General features: G+C 46.0%; 1 protein-coding gene, 1 non-coding gene and 1 pseudogene across 2 annotated transcripts in view; 1 reads left to right on the plus strand and 2 right to left on the minus strand.

Annotated features, from left to right (window-relative positions):
- LOC109783813 (protein MLO) overlaps nt 1-6,607 on the minus strand; it is an 86,978-nt gene extending 80,371 nt beyond the window's left edge. The window contains exon 1 of the mRNA XM_073497303.1: nt 6,119-6,607. The gene's annotated coding sequence lies outside the window, so the exon portion shown is untranslated. The remainder of the gene's footprint in view (nt 1-6,118) is intronic.
- A 171-nt stretch (nt 6,608-6,778) lies between these two features.
- TRNAS-UGA (transfer RNA serine (anticodon UGA)) lies at nt 6,779-6,865 on the plus strand. Its single transcript has one exon. It is a non-coding gene; the product is annotated as a tRNA-Ser (tRNA).
- Nucleotides 6,866-9,026: 2,161 nt separating this feature from the next.
- LOC141021443 (uncharacterized) lies at nt 9,027-10,475 on the minus strand (annotated as a pseudogene).
- Between the last annotated feature and the right edge of the window lie 3,555 nt (nt 10,476-14,030).

A 14,030-nucleotide genomic window follows, 5' to 3' on the forward strand; every position in this document is an offset into this window, starting at 1 on the left:
AGAACCATAACCCATGATGGCATTGTGAGTCGATGACGAAGCTTGCCGTCGATAAAGCCTTTGTCGTTGTGGTGTATCGACCGGGGATCATCCCCATTCTCCTCGAACCTCGAAGCCACCGTCAGCCATCGACATCGTCGAGGCCAAGCACGGGATCCATCGCCTTCAATCCACAAGCCCAAATCTAGAACCAACATTTTCACTCGCCCATCGGTGACATCACAAATAACGCCAGTCACCGGCCTAACACCTAAAACTGTCAACCAGAAAGATAGAAAGGAGACTGAGCCATCGAGACGGGACTGGAGCCCTGGCGTTATTCTCGGATGCGCTGGTGCCGTCACCGCTAAAAACAGCGCCGCCCCATACGCTAGACTCGCCAAACTAGAAGGGATGACGAGAATACAGATCACCGAGCCCCTCGGCACCATCGGAAAATACGCTGCCAAGATGAAGCCGGGCCTGGGGAAACTTTATTCGACTAGATCCTGCCGACTCCATGGATGCAACACCGCCAGACCTACCTACATGCCTGACTTGGAGATAGGGGCTCCTCCATCCTCACGTTGCTGGAGTGGCGGACCGAAGATGATGGAGCCCGCGGCCTCGCCAGTGGCGGACCGTTGGGCTGGGCGCGCCCTTTCTCTCTCCACTAGGAACCGTTGAAAGAAGAAACGATTCGAGGAGAGGGGTTTCGAGAGAAAAGAAGCGACATCATTGTATAGCATCTGCGTGTATACATTTACACTCACCCGACATCTAAAAATATCCATATAAAAAACCAACTAAAAAAGTACAAGAAACAACGAAGCAAGACCTCATTTAGATACATTATAACTGAGCATCTTTCCAGCCCTCTCAGCCTATTAGCATTTCCAGCCTTTGGATCATCAGTTTAGGACGTTTTTGGCCGTCAGATTTACTCTCAATCCCGCCTGGAATCGCTGCGTTCGCTAAAACCGAGCGTTTCCTTGCCGGGCCGCTGCTCCGGTCACTATTTTGGACGTCTGGCGTGAAATTGGGCCTAATGGGCTTGTACATGTCTCCTTCCGTGCAGCCCCAAGACGCTCCTTCCGCGCACGACCTTCCTTCGCCAAGCCTAGGTGTTCCGCCACACTCCTCCTCCTCCCTCACCAGCCGTCGCCGCTGCTGCCATTCCACTTCCCTCCTCTCTATCTGACGCTCACGAAGACCATGCCGCTAGGAGGAGGCCGCCGTCCGCGGTGTCATGCCGCTGCGTGGTCAGGGGCCGCCGCCACAGCGAACCAGGGGAGCACAGGAGCAGAGGCCGCGGCTGGACGTCTCCCCCATCCCACGGGCTATATGTTTTAAACTAGTACAAATGCCCGTGCGTTGCAACGGGCGAAATATATCGTAAAACCTGCTTTGCGTGATAGTATGCGTCATTCGTAAAACCTACCCCGTGTGTGACAGTATGCGCCATTCATAAAACCTGCTCCATGTGATAGTACGCGCCATTCGTAAAACCTGCTCCGTGTGTGATAGTACACACCATTCATAAAACCTGCTCCGTGTGATAGTGGGCGTCATTTCTTAGATACAGTTCTGATAAACATCGGTAATAAGTTTATGTTGTTATTGCTTTTCGCAGTATGAAGTGTGGACGTAAAGAAGTCACCCTAACATCCTTCATCTGATGAAAGAGTAGTGGTGCATGGAATAGTCTAGTAGTTTGTTTTATATTTTATTTTTCAAAAAAACAAAAATATTTCTTTATTTTAAAACAACTAAACAACTTTGAAATTTTAATATTTTTATTATAATTGAAACATGTTTTGAAAATGAACATTTATTTGAACACATGTTTGTTTGAAAGAGAATTTTTAAAATTTTGTGATCAATTTTAAATGGGTTTTTAAAAAAGTCAGAATAGTTTTTGGGAATTTAAGCATTTCTTAAAAAGCGTGAACATATTGAAAAGCATGAATTTTTTAAAGCAAGACGATTTTGAAACACTCTCTATCTTAAAAAAAACACCTGCTCGCTGTATGCAATTAGAAAAAGGATTTTTGTTCTCCATACCATGTAATATAAAGTTGAGAAAGTCTCAGGGATGTCCTTTGATGGCGATTCCTTTAGCTTAGTACTATCATCGGGTGGAAGAGGAATGGTGTAATTTTTCTTAGCAGGATACAGACGTTGGAATTGTTGTATACTATTTGAGAGTTTAATAACTAACCAAAAGTTTTTCTTAGAATTTTCAAAAGATTTGCAAACGATTTTGTTGGATGAAAGAGTAGTGGTGCATTGAAGTGAGATTCTTTATATACAATATTTGTTAATATTCGAAAGCAAACAGGTTTTTACTTTGTTAATTATTTTTTAGAAAATGTTAGTTATTTGATTTGCAAGATTATATTTCGTTCCTTTTCTTTTGCACTATTTGAACTTGGCCATCATCACCATAAAAAGCAAGCTTTTCTCTCTTCCCCATCGAAGGTAAATTTTGGGTGGATTATAAAAATAGAAGGTAATTTCAAGATGAAACGTTGTCATATTCTTTCTACTCTTCATCGCTCCCTCTCACCTCCCTGTCTGACCAACGATGTTGGTGACATCCAGAGTTGAGAAATATCTTAATTGTCAGTAAGTCCCTTTGAGCTTCAAATATCTTCTCCCTCAAGGAATATTTATTTTCCGTATTTCACTCACTTTTAATTATTGTATCTGATGATATATTCGTAAGATGTGATACAACAAACAACAGCAAGTAATTACTCCCTCCGTTCCTAAATATAAGTCGTTTTAGATATTTCAATAAAGACTACATATGGATGTATATAGACATATTTTAGAGTGTAGATTCACTCATTTTGCTCTGTATGTAGTCCGCATTGGAATTTCTAAAATGACTTATATTTAAGAACGGAGGGAGTATATCACAACCGCACAAAAAAGCAAGTAATTATATCGGTGCTCATTTAGAAGAATTTTTTTTTTTGCAATGGGTGCTAGCCCGCATAGTCCAGCAGCTTCTCCGCCGAGAGCCATTAAAAAAGTCCCCACCGAGCTCCCACTACTGCATGGACCTTATCCACATTCGCTGTTCCTTCTCCAGTAGCGCTGCTGCTCTCCTTCTCCGCTTCTCTCTATCCATCTAGCGCTGCTCTCCTCGAAAAAGCACTGCAGAGGCCGGTCTGCAGGCCGCTCTTATTAATCCACCCCGCCGAACATGCATGGGGATGTGCGCGCAAGATGTATTGCAATGTGTAGACCCGCCTGAAAAGGCCGTATATCACTGTATTGAGTAGGCCCCATGCCGTACATGTATGAACAAGTGGGCTGGCGACAGGCACATGCCACTGCTGTGGCTTCAATTTTTTTTTTCGGCTAACGACACATCAGATGTATGTGTTTGTGTTTAATACGCTTGAGACAATGGATTAAGGCGAGTTTTGTTAAGGAGGCACAACACTTACTACTGATGGAGTAAATAAAAATAGGGGAGTACGCAGCAGTTTGGAGTATGGAGTATGGAGTTTGGAGTATCAAAGAGGCACAGTTAGCTAATTATTTGTCCAGAAAACAATAGGTAATTGCACACTACAGTATGAGGATTAATTTGTAGAAACAGAGAAATCCACGATGAACGTGTGTTATTAGCACCAGAAGGCACAACATTTTTTAAGAAAAGAGGCACAATTAGCTAATTATTTGTTCAAAAAAAAGTAGCTAATTGCATACTAATTTGAGAATTAGTTTTATAGAAATAGAGAAATGAGCGATGAACATGTGTTATCAGCACCAGAACGGCGGCACAACTTTTTTTAGAGAAATTTCAAGGTGGTCCAAAACAATATAGACCGTTCAATTTTAATTATCTAATGGCTGATATAACTATTACCCTCACTGTTTTCATTTACTCAGTATATTAGATTTGTCTAAAGTCAAAAAAATTAAACTTTCAACAAGTTTTGTAGAAAAATATAATAACATATACACCACTGAATCAATACCATCGGATTCATAATTAAAGATATCTTCACATCATATAAATTTGTTATTGTAAATGTTCTTATATTTTCTACAAACTTGGTCAAACTTTATAAAGTTTGACTTCAGTAAGCTAATATGCGGAGTAAATAAAAATAGGGGAGTACCTCTTAGCAGGTAACATGAGGTAATATTCCACTAATGACGGCGTGGGGGTTAGTATGGACGTTGTTGCGGTATAATTAAGAAAAATATATTATAATTTATTCCTTTCCTTTTAAACCGTGAGTATATAAGAAAATATAATTAACAGAGCTAATTTATTCAGCATTTTGTTTACAACTTTTTCTTTTGCGTAAGATACCTTATCATCATGTCTAACAAAGGAAATAAGAAGTTTGTCATGTTCTGTCATATATGTCTATGCTTGTTTTATTTTGTCAGTTGGGAGCTAAACAAATACAAAACACATAGAATTTGTTTTTACAAAACACCAAAAATGAATGACAAGATCATAGCAAAATGCAGTCAAAATACCATCATAATTTTTCCGTAACAAAGCAACTATGTGCACCAGTGTTCTTGCACATTGTTTTTAGGGCTAACACATTTTTTGGGTGTGAGAAATATTTTAAACATTCTGTTGTTACAAGTAATTGCCATATTATAATTTTTTGTGTGGTCAAATATATCCTTGATGAATGGACAAATCAAACATTTCTCTTGCCTATCAAGGGGCAAGAGGGACCATCTTAAGACATCTCTCTTTTTTTTTTAAAAAGAGAGAATCGCACAGTTAGTTAATTGTTTGCTAAAAAAAGTAGCTACTTGCAGACTAATTTGAAGATTAGTTTATTTAAGAAAAGGATGGTCCGATGGTACATATACAAAGAACAGCCTAATAGAAAATTGATACTTTTTGAAGTTGCTTGTTCGTTGGGCCAGTGCAACAATTATTGCTGCTGCAACTTTGCAGACTAGGCAGGCTTATCCTGTACGGATGCACTATTCATACAGATGTATATCTTTCCAATAACTGACTCAGCAGGTTCAATTGAGGTATCATTCGATTGATATTTCGAACCGTGTAGTGGTTAGGATCCTCTTATTGCCGTCAAGGGCTATTTTGGTCGATTCCAGCCAGAGAGTTATGAATAGAAATAGCAGACCTGATTCGAGACAATAGGAAGTTCCTGTTTGCATATCTACATTTCTCAGGTTCAGGCTATTCGTGGAGTCGATCACCACCACTTGAGATAGACGATCAACTTCATTAAAGAAGCAGTCATCTCTATACAGGAAGCATCATGTTTTCTATGGTCCTATGAAAAGGTTCCAGTGGGTTTCTCTTGCTGAATGGTGGTAAAACACCAGCTTTCATTCCTCACTGCAAGCTACTCCTTTTGCTGCCTTTTCTCACTCTTTGCCTGGGCCAACGATAGATTAGTCTCTGGGTCGGTCAAGTGATAAATTGGCGAGATTAGTTAAGGAAACTGGGACTTCTGATTATTCGCGAGGGATGGCTGAATAACCTACTTTGCTTTCCATTTAGGGTAATAGGATGCCACTACTTGACCTTGCTTGCCCAGACACAAGATAACCTATAGTTTGGGTACTGCCCTTCGTGGTGCTTGCTTTCCTATAATCTGTAAAGCTTTAGCTTTCAGAGAAGAGATTTCAGTATCCGATTGCTTTTCTGACTGGAATTCTCTAGTTCACCTCACTTCTATGCAATGTCATTTCTTGATTCAAAGTACTTATTTTCTGATTGGAATTTCGATCTCTTTGCAACAGGTTTCGCTTCTGCTGAGGACAAATTGAACTTGCTACTTCTCAAACCAAGTCCGGGTGGGCTTTTGAATTCAGAGAAGGGAATTCCAATTCTGATTCTAGTCTCTGTGCTTTGTTCAGTTCAGTTCAAGATGGGAAAGTATTGCTTGTTTCCTAGAATCCTAAAAGGGGTGCTTGTTTTCCTCATCCGGGCTCTCCTCTCCCCTTTCTGTCCCAACCTTCATTCCTGCTTTTCCGCCAATTCACTAATTTCAATAGTTCAGATCCAGCACTTATATCCCTTTTATATATATATATATATAGAATCAGGTATCTGCTTTCCATGGTTCCTGATTTCGGTATCTGAATCTTCCTGAATTCAAGTAGAGAATACCAGGGCTGTCTTCTTCTTTGATTTTCCTTGTCGGGTAAGTTCCGACCCGCACGAAAGGCGTAACGATCTGGGCACTGTCTCGGAGAGAGGCTCGGTGAAATAGACATGTCTGTGAAGATGCGGACTACCTGCACCTGGACAGAAAGACCCTATGAAGCTTTACTGTTCCCTGGGATTGGCTTTGGGCCTTTCCTGCGCAGCTTAGGTGGAAGGTGAAGAAGGCCCCCTTCCGTGGGGCCCGAGCCATCAGTGAGATACCACTCTGGAAGAGCTCGGATTCTAACCTTGTGTCAGACCCGCGGGCCAAGGGACAGTCTCAGGTAGATAGTTTCTATGGGGCGTAGGCCTCCCAAAAGGTAACGGAGGCGTGCAAAGGTTTCCTCGGGCCAGACAGACATTGGTCCTCGAGTGCAAAGGCAGAAGGGAGCTTGACTGCAAGACTCACCTGTCGAGCAGAGACGAAAGTCGGCCTTAGTGATCCGACGTTGCATATTATCATATAGAAAGAAGCGAAGCGTAGCGATTCGTACTACCGGAAAAGTGTCGCTAACCGCTAGGCAATAGAGTCAGCTTACGGGGTGGGGCGCAAGCAAGCGTAGCGAATCACATAGAGTTGCCCCTACCTGCCAGCGCGCAGATAGATAGGGCGGGTGAGCGCAGGGATGGATGTCTGAGCGGTTGAAAGAGTCGGTCTTGAAAACCGAAGTATTGATAGGAATACTGGGGGTTCGAATCCCTCTCCATCCGCGAGGTCATAAGTTCTCTCTTGCCTTATCTATAGATAAGAACGAATCTCCTCGACTGATATGATGGATGGAATGGGTAGAAGGTTGAGGTTATTGTGTGTTGATTTAGTTAGGACTTTGTCTCCCTTTCGTTATCTTCCGCCCCGGGTGGATGACCTGTGGGAGCTAAGTCGAAGATCTTGGTGTCGTCGTGAGTGGTTGATAAACAACGATTGCAGTTTGATTTAGGGAGTCCCAACCCTGTGAAGCTTAAAAGACAAAGAAAACGATAGAGACTTCCGGGTATAGGGTGACGACCTTAATGAATCAAGTATTCAGGTGGCAGAGTTTTTAGCTACATAAGCGCTCAAATTCCTGAATACTTATTGCCCAAAAAATATGATCAACCCCAGGTACATTTATTAGGTTTTGATCTGAGGCTATCCTGGTCTGCAGGACCCAACACAAGTATTCATCCTTTCCAATCTGCAAAAGGTGTTGCCGAAAGCTTACCCTCTTCCACACGGATGCTACAGCCACTATCACTTTTGCAGGAGGGGAATTACAGAGTTCGCCTCTCGACATCTTGTTTGGTAAGCGGAATTTTGACCCAGGCGCCCTAGTGTTGCCTAACCGTTCGGCCGGAGATGTCAGATGCGAGATCTTTAGGTACTTGTATCAATTTGCCGCAGTGTGCTTAGATACAATGGGCTGGCAGATGAGGCTTGGTAGGATGGGGGAGTTAATTAAGGTCGAGGGAGCAGGAAAGAGTTTGTTATTCGCAATTGGCTTAGTACGGCCTATACATAATAGGGTCATGACGGTTTTGGCAAGGCCTTGAACTTCATATATCCCTTTTTTACTCAATCCAGAATACCGATAAGGTCAGATTGAATCATTTTGTCGACCTTTCCTTTGGATTTATTATCATAGGTAGTGTTTGAGATCGCCTCTGTGCGGTGAACGCTCGAATGTAGCTAACATTAGTTTTGTCCTCGCGTGGTTGAAGGAGATGCTGCTGCTGGATGGAATGCTTCCGGGGCGCCATGATCCTTCTATCAGGAATAGAATAATCGAGGGCACTGACTGACTGCATCAATCATCGCTCAGTGAGCTATTAATTGCCGCCAATAGCGCTTCGCTTGCATGCAAGGCAGCTAATAAAAGCGCCAGGTAGACGCGCGGAGATGCATTTTGAGTACTGGTGGTACTGGACAAGCTCTAGGGGAATAATCTCTTATTTCTTTCTTATTTCTTTCCCATGACGACTAGGAACGGGCAAATCAAGAATTTCACTTCGAATTCCGGACCTCAACATCCTGCTGCTCATGGTGTTTCACGATCAGTATTGGAAATGAACGGAGAAGTGGTGGAACGTGCGGAACCACATATTGGATCACTCCAGTGCGGCACGAAGCCGCTGACGCTGAGTAGGCTCCTATGCCGCTAGCACGGTGGAGGTTCCGTAGCACGTCATGAGCACCGGGCAAAGGGACGGTTGAGCAACTCAAGCGAACCGCCCTACCTGACTTTGGATAAAGATAGAAGGGAGAAGGTTGTGAAGGTGGTCTCGTTATCCACACATCTGGTCGGAGGACCGACCCGGGTTTTCACAAGCGTAGGCGGGTCCTGGAGTGCCCGTCAAGGGCGCTAGCGCATACCCCGGGGTGATCATCACCACCTGCACCTCACATCTCGGCACAGTGGAACATGTAACCCGCCTGCTGTCCAAGTTAATAACTGAATTTCCTGTAATTCATAGCGCCTAACAGAACGTAGCAGCAAGGGACAACCCACCCATACAGACAGCCTGCGGGGAGGATGGCACTACTGGCAAAGGCCGTCTGGCGAAAACGCCGCAGGCGCGAAGCATGGTGGGCCTGCGCCGGGGGAGCATAGGGAGGAAAGGGAGCCCGGACGGTGGAAGAGCCATTGGAAGCCGGGTCATTTGACGGAAATGGAAGGTCCGAGCGGCTCATTCATTCTTGAAAAAAGAGGGGGGGAGCGAGCCAATGTATCAATGCATAGATACAGTCAACGGTAGTAAGACAGCGCTGCCTACACGCGAATTAGCTTCCGAGGTCGAGCAGTCTCAATTTCACTACAGGATTTGCGAATGAATGATGGGCTGGGCCACCTCAAATGGTGTGAGCCGCATGCGGGGAGACCCGCACGCACGGTTTTCAGGGGGATCCGGCCGGCCGGCGCCCACCCGACTAGAGGGACTGAGAAATTAATCGAGTACAAAACTTATCTTCAAGCTTTACCTTATTTTGATCGTTTAGAGGGCGATCGCGGAGTCACTGAATGAAGTCCTCCCTCCCTTTCTTTCGGAGGTGCTGACCCGCTGCGAGGCAGATATGACTAAGTGACATATTGAATATGGCGACGACTACAACATGTCGTAGAAGGAGATAAGAGGTGGAGCCAACGACCCACTAAGACTCACGTATCTACAACTACATTCCTGAGCGGCAGTCAAACGGAGGCGTGAATGCAAGATGCTAGCGGAATGATCGACCGGGCAGAGGCTAGGGCAGCTTTCTTCCCACCGCGTCCTTCCTTGTGTGTCGGAGATACAAAGCGAGTGCACCGGAAAAGAAGGGGAACTGAATCGATCTATTCCATGGCGAAGCACCCGAAGCATAACTGCACACTCACACGATCTTTGCCGAGAGATAGGAGCATTCGGTGGAACCAGTGAACTACACTTGCTTCTTGATAGATGTGTGGGACAGAGGGCTCGTGGTACCTGCTGCCCGCCCTTCCTCCGCTTTGATAACCATGTGAACGGAGAGTGGGCAGAGCAAAAGGGAAGGAGGTCCTCATACGGAGTCGCACACTTGAGCAGTGCGGGAGACTGGAGAATGGGTCGAGTAAACTCCCTTAGGGCCGATTAAATCACAGACGAGGAACTTTTCTTTCTTTTTTTCTTTTTGATTTGAAGGGTATGTTCTCAAAAAAGAATGGCAGAGGTAAATACTTCGTAGAGGCGGCTCCGTAGGGATGGAATGGTCAATAGTCAAGTCAAGGATGACTTCTTTGTTGGCGAAACGATGGGGGAGAGAAAGCACGCCAGTGATTCTCTGAGCCGGTCTTCATTTCCAATGCCTCGGGAAACAGGTCGAGATAGATGACAACACCTTTTTATCCTCTTCCTTACCGGGAAGGCGCACTTCTCTTCTTCTTCTGGCCTTCACCTCCTGCCCGGCCTGGAAATAGAACCCAGCCCCCTTTCTGATCCATTCATTTCTGCAAGCAGGCGGGATCCAGAGCTAAGCCCCCCTCCTATTCGAAGCCGGGTGTGGCCTCGCCCTTTTGCTCTTCCTTCGGTTTGGCTCCACGAAGGCGCCGCCTAGACTAGGAGCCCCACTCATATTCAAAAGGCGCCCAACTTTCAAGACGATGATAATAATTAGTCAACTTTTTCCAATATCATGGAATAGCATGGCCTGGGGCTAAGGTAACTCCAGTGGGAGAGCCGTGTTATGGGTGACCTTATTGCACGGTTCAGAGAGCACTTGCGTATGTGATGCAAGTGAACGTGTACGAAAAAGCTGTCGTAAAGTTTTGTTGTTCATTCCGTCGTTGACCCTATCTATGTTTCTACGATGGCCCAAGAACACGCTCATTCTTCAATCGTAGAGAGACTTTTGAATTGTGAGGTACCATTACGAGCTCAATATATAAGAGTGTTATTCTGTGAAATAACTCGAATTTCAAATCATTCACTTGCTTCAACTACTCATGCTATGGATGTGGGAGCATCAACTCCGTTCCTTTGGGCTTTTGAGGAGCGGGAGAAATTGTTGGAATTCTATGAAAGAGTCCCGGGAGCCAGGATGCATGCCAGTTTCATACGACCTAGTGAAGTGGCACAAGACCTGCCTCTTGGCTTATATCGAGATATTGATTCCTCCACACAACAATTTGCTTCTCGTATCGAGGAATTAGAAGAGATGTCAACCGGCAACCATATCTGGAAACAACGATTAGTGGATATTGGTACTGTCACTGCACATCAAGCAAAGGCTTGGGGATTCAGTGGTGTAATGTTAAGAGGTCGTGCGACATGAAGACATTGATAGCAATATGGGGGAAGTTCCCATCAGGCAACAACGGTTCTGCCTAACCCTACAAAAGCATGCATATGTTGTCAGTGAAGATTTTGTGTGAAGCCTTGCAGACGACGTACCCGAGGCTAGGGTGAGCTGAGGGGGGGGGGACAGCGTAAGTGAGCGAATGTGTGTAAGCCCAGTCAAAGATTCCTATTCTAGGCGGGGCGGGCCATCAACCTTCGAATGGTGTTGGTCCTACGGACCGTGAACGGATTCGCCTCCGGCCTCTGGGCACGTCCGAACCGCATGAGTTCACCGGGGTGGAGCACGGTCCGCCAAAATCGGCATAGGTTAGGTGCTATTGATGGAACATGGTAAGCCCACCTTTCTCCATATGAAAGTGCTGCGGCACATAGAGATGTGGGTAGAGGAAGTCTCAAAAAGCGAAGGCCGAGCTGTAGGTCACGTGACCTGCACCGAAAAGGTGGCTGACTGGGCTTTCTCCTGGATCAAAGCGGATCAGCTTGCCAAATTCGTCGATCGAATCGGGCGCCCCGGAACGTCGAATGAAAGTGGTCTTTCTACAACCCTATTTATATGATTTTTAGGGCCCCTTTCCCCTATCCCTCCCTTATGTTTAGGAGCGGGATCTGCCCAAGAACGACCTGTGGTGGTACGGAAGGCACGGACTCCGCAAGCGTCCCGCACCCTCTGAGAAAGAAACTCCTCAACCATCACAAGATAAAGAAGTATGACGCTCTGTGTCTGACTCTATTGGTCATAGTTCCTTGCTGTTGCGGCCGGTGCTCGTTTGCGCGCGTGTGAACCACCAGATCATAAGGAAAGATGCCTCTCGGGGCATCTGAGAATGATTCGAGCCGTATGAAGGGAAACTCCCACGTACAGTTTGTTTTGGGGGGGAAGGAGCCCGACAGGGTCCCCCCACTGACTTGGCCCGGGCCTAAGTGAAAGTGCAAAAGTGAAGTGGTGGGCCTACCCATCCCAACCTAGGGTATGCTGGGATTCGCGAAGAGCAGCACCTTACGATGTTCATGACCAATCGGATCTTGACGTACCAGTAGGTACCAGAGGAGATCGCTATGATCGTTACTGTATCCGTATTGAAGAGATGCGACAAAGTGTTCGGATTATTGTGCAATGTCCTAATCAAATGCCTAGTGGCATGATCAAAGCCGATGATCGTAAGCTATGTCCTCCATCACGATCTCGAATGAAACTATCCATGGAATCGTGCACCGTGTGAAACGTAGATCATCGTCGTTCTTAACCGAGACTCAGGTTAAGCTCCGTCTCGGAACCGCCGTGGGGTTAGGAGTAAAGCATCCCGAGGTTGGCACATTTCGTTGGGCGTGGAGAAGCATTGGGAACCCCAATATCTTTCTTCTGAGCAGTTTCTTTTCCCGTCCCCTCGCCCCGGCATAGCGCTTCGCTTCCGGTTCTTCAGAGGAATCAACTGAATTCTCCCTTCTTCATTGATCCGGGGGAAAGGGAACCGTCTACCAGTTGGGAAGCTAGACATCAAGGTTGTGGCTTGATGAGGATAACTAAGCTGACACACCGGAGTTGGCTGCTGGCACAACAAGGTGGTGCCTTACCGCACCGCAGGCGCACGCGCGGTAGCGTTCGTGGTGGTGCTTCAGGATTCCAATGTACTGCGTCCAGGATCAGAACGAGCTTGCCGGCGGACCACTGCCGTCCCATTCTTTAGTGAGCTGGAGCGCTGCCATCTTATCCAAGGAAAACGCGTCAAGCTATCGCTTCAGGTCGAAGCACTAAAAGAAAAGGACCGGGAAATGCGGCGGCATAGGAACCACGGGAACCCAGGAGGGAGAAAGACGATGTACGGGATACGGGATCCTCGCAGTAGGCTGGACCAAAATCCAGCCGAGAGAGGGCAGCCTTTAGAAGCAACAGGTTGGGAAACCAAGAGAAGGCTTCGCCTTTTCTTATCTTCTTCCTGGCACAAAAAGAGGGATTAGCATTATTGACCCCATGAGAAAGCACTAACACCTTCCTCATCGGGGCTCCGCACACTGGGAAAAGGCTTCCGCGACAGGAAATCGGCTACTAGTTAGGAAGTGAACATAAGGTATCAAGAGGTCCCTCACAGTCAGGTGCAATGCAAATGCCCCCTATTAGTCAAGTACCCCTCTTCCTATTTAGTTTAGGGGTTAAGGCGAGAAATGGCTTGATGAACCCTTCCGTTCACCACGCACCGGCCCCATTCACTTGCAACTCGTAGAGGCTGTAAGTAAACAGTGCCCCACTAAATTCAAAGTGACGGTGGGGTTGAAAGACGAGAGTGCCTACCTCCATGCCGAGAATGCCCGCCCTTTCTGTCAAGTAGGCTACTTTTTCCGGAACACAGTCCGGAATAAGCATTCCTGTCTATATAGATATCTTCAATGCTGTCATTTCGACATGTCCGCTTCAACCCCTCTTTCGCCTCCCAAAAAGCAAAGTTGGCTTGACGAGCGCAGATGAGGAAGCGGGAGCAATAAAACAAAGAATCTCTTTCTTTTCTTTCCAAATACTTTATGAAGTTAAGGGGCAAAGAGAAGCGCTTTCGCTACTGAGAAAGCGAATGGTCAGCGCGAGGGTTCGACGACTTAGCCGAGCGTTAGCGACGCGTCATTCTCATAGCGAGGCGCTTTGAGTTAGCGAAGCGCTGTAGTAGCGTCGGAGACTATGTGTAATGCTGAACTAAGGACGTTCCGCCTTATCTATAGAAGCAGTCGACTGAGTTCTGAATGAATGGGATCCTTGGTGGGTAATGGCTCAATCTATAGATGGAAAACCTTATGATGGGAAACTACCACGTTAGGTTTGGAGAGAGATGGGACCCGTTATAGTTTAGGGGGAGCAGATGCAAGCTTTTTCTTTCCATAGCCGGCCAAATGACTACCGGATCATCGGTCTACTCTACCTCAGTTCACCATTTCGAACTTTATACAGAAGGTTTTTCCGTACCAGTTCTACCTATACCGCAGTTGAAGCACCTAAAGGTGAATTTGGTGTCTTTCTTGTCAGTAATGGGAGTAATCGTCCCTACCATTGTAAAATAAGAGCACCTGGCTTTGCCCATTCAAAGGACTCGATTCTATGTCC

The sequence above is a fragment of the Aegilops tauschii genome, chromosome 4 (genome assembly GCF_002575655.3).
Source record: "Aegilops tauschii subsp. strangulata cultivar AL8/78 chromosome 4, Aet v6.0, whole genome shotgun sequence".
Taxonomy (NCBI): domain Eukaryota; kingdom Viridiplantae; phylum Streptophyta; class Magnoliopsida; order Poales; family Poaceae; genus Aegilops; species Aegilops tauschii.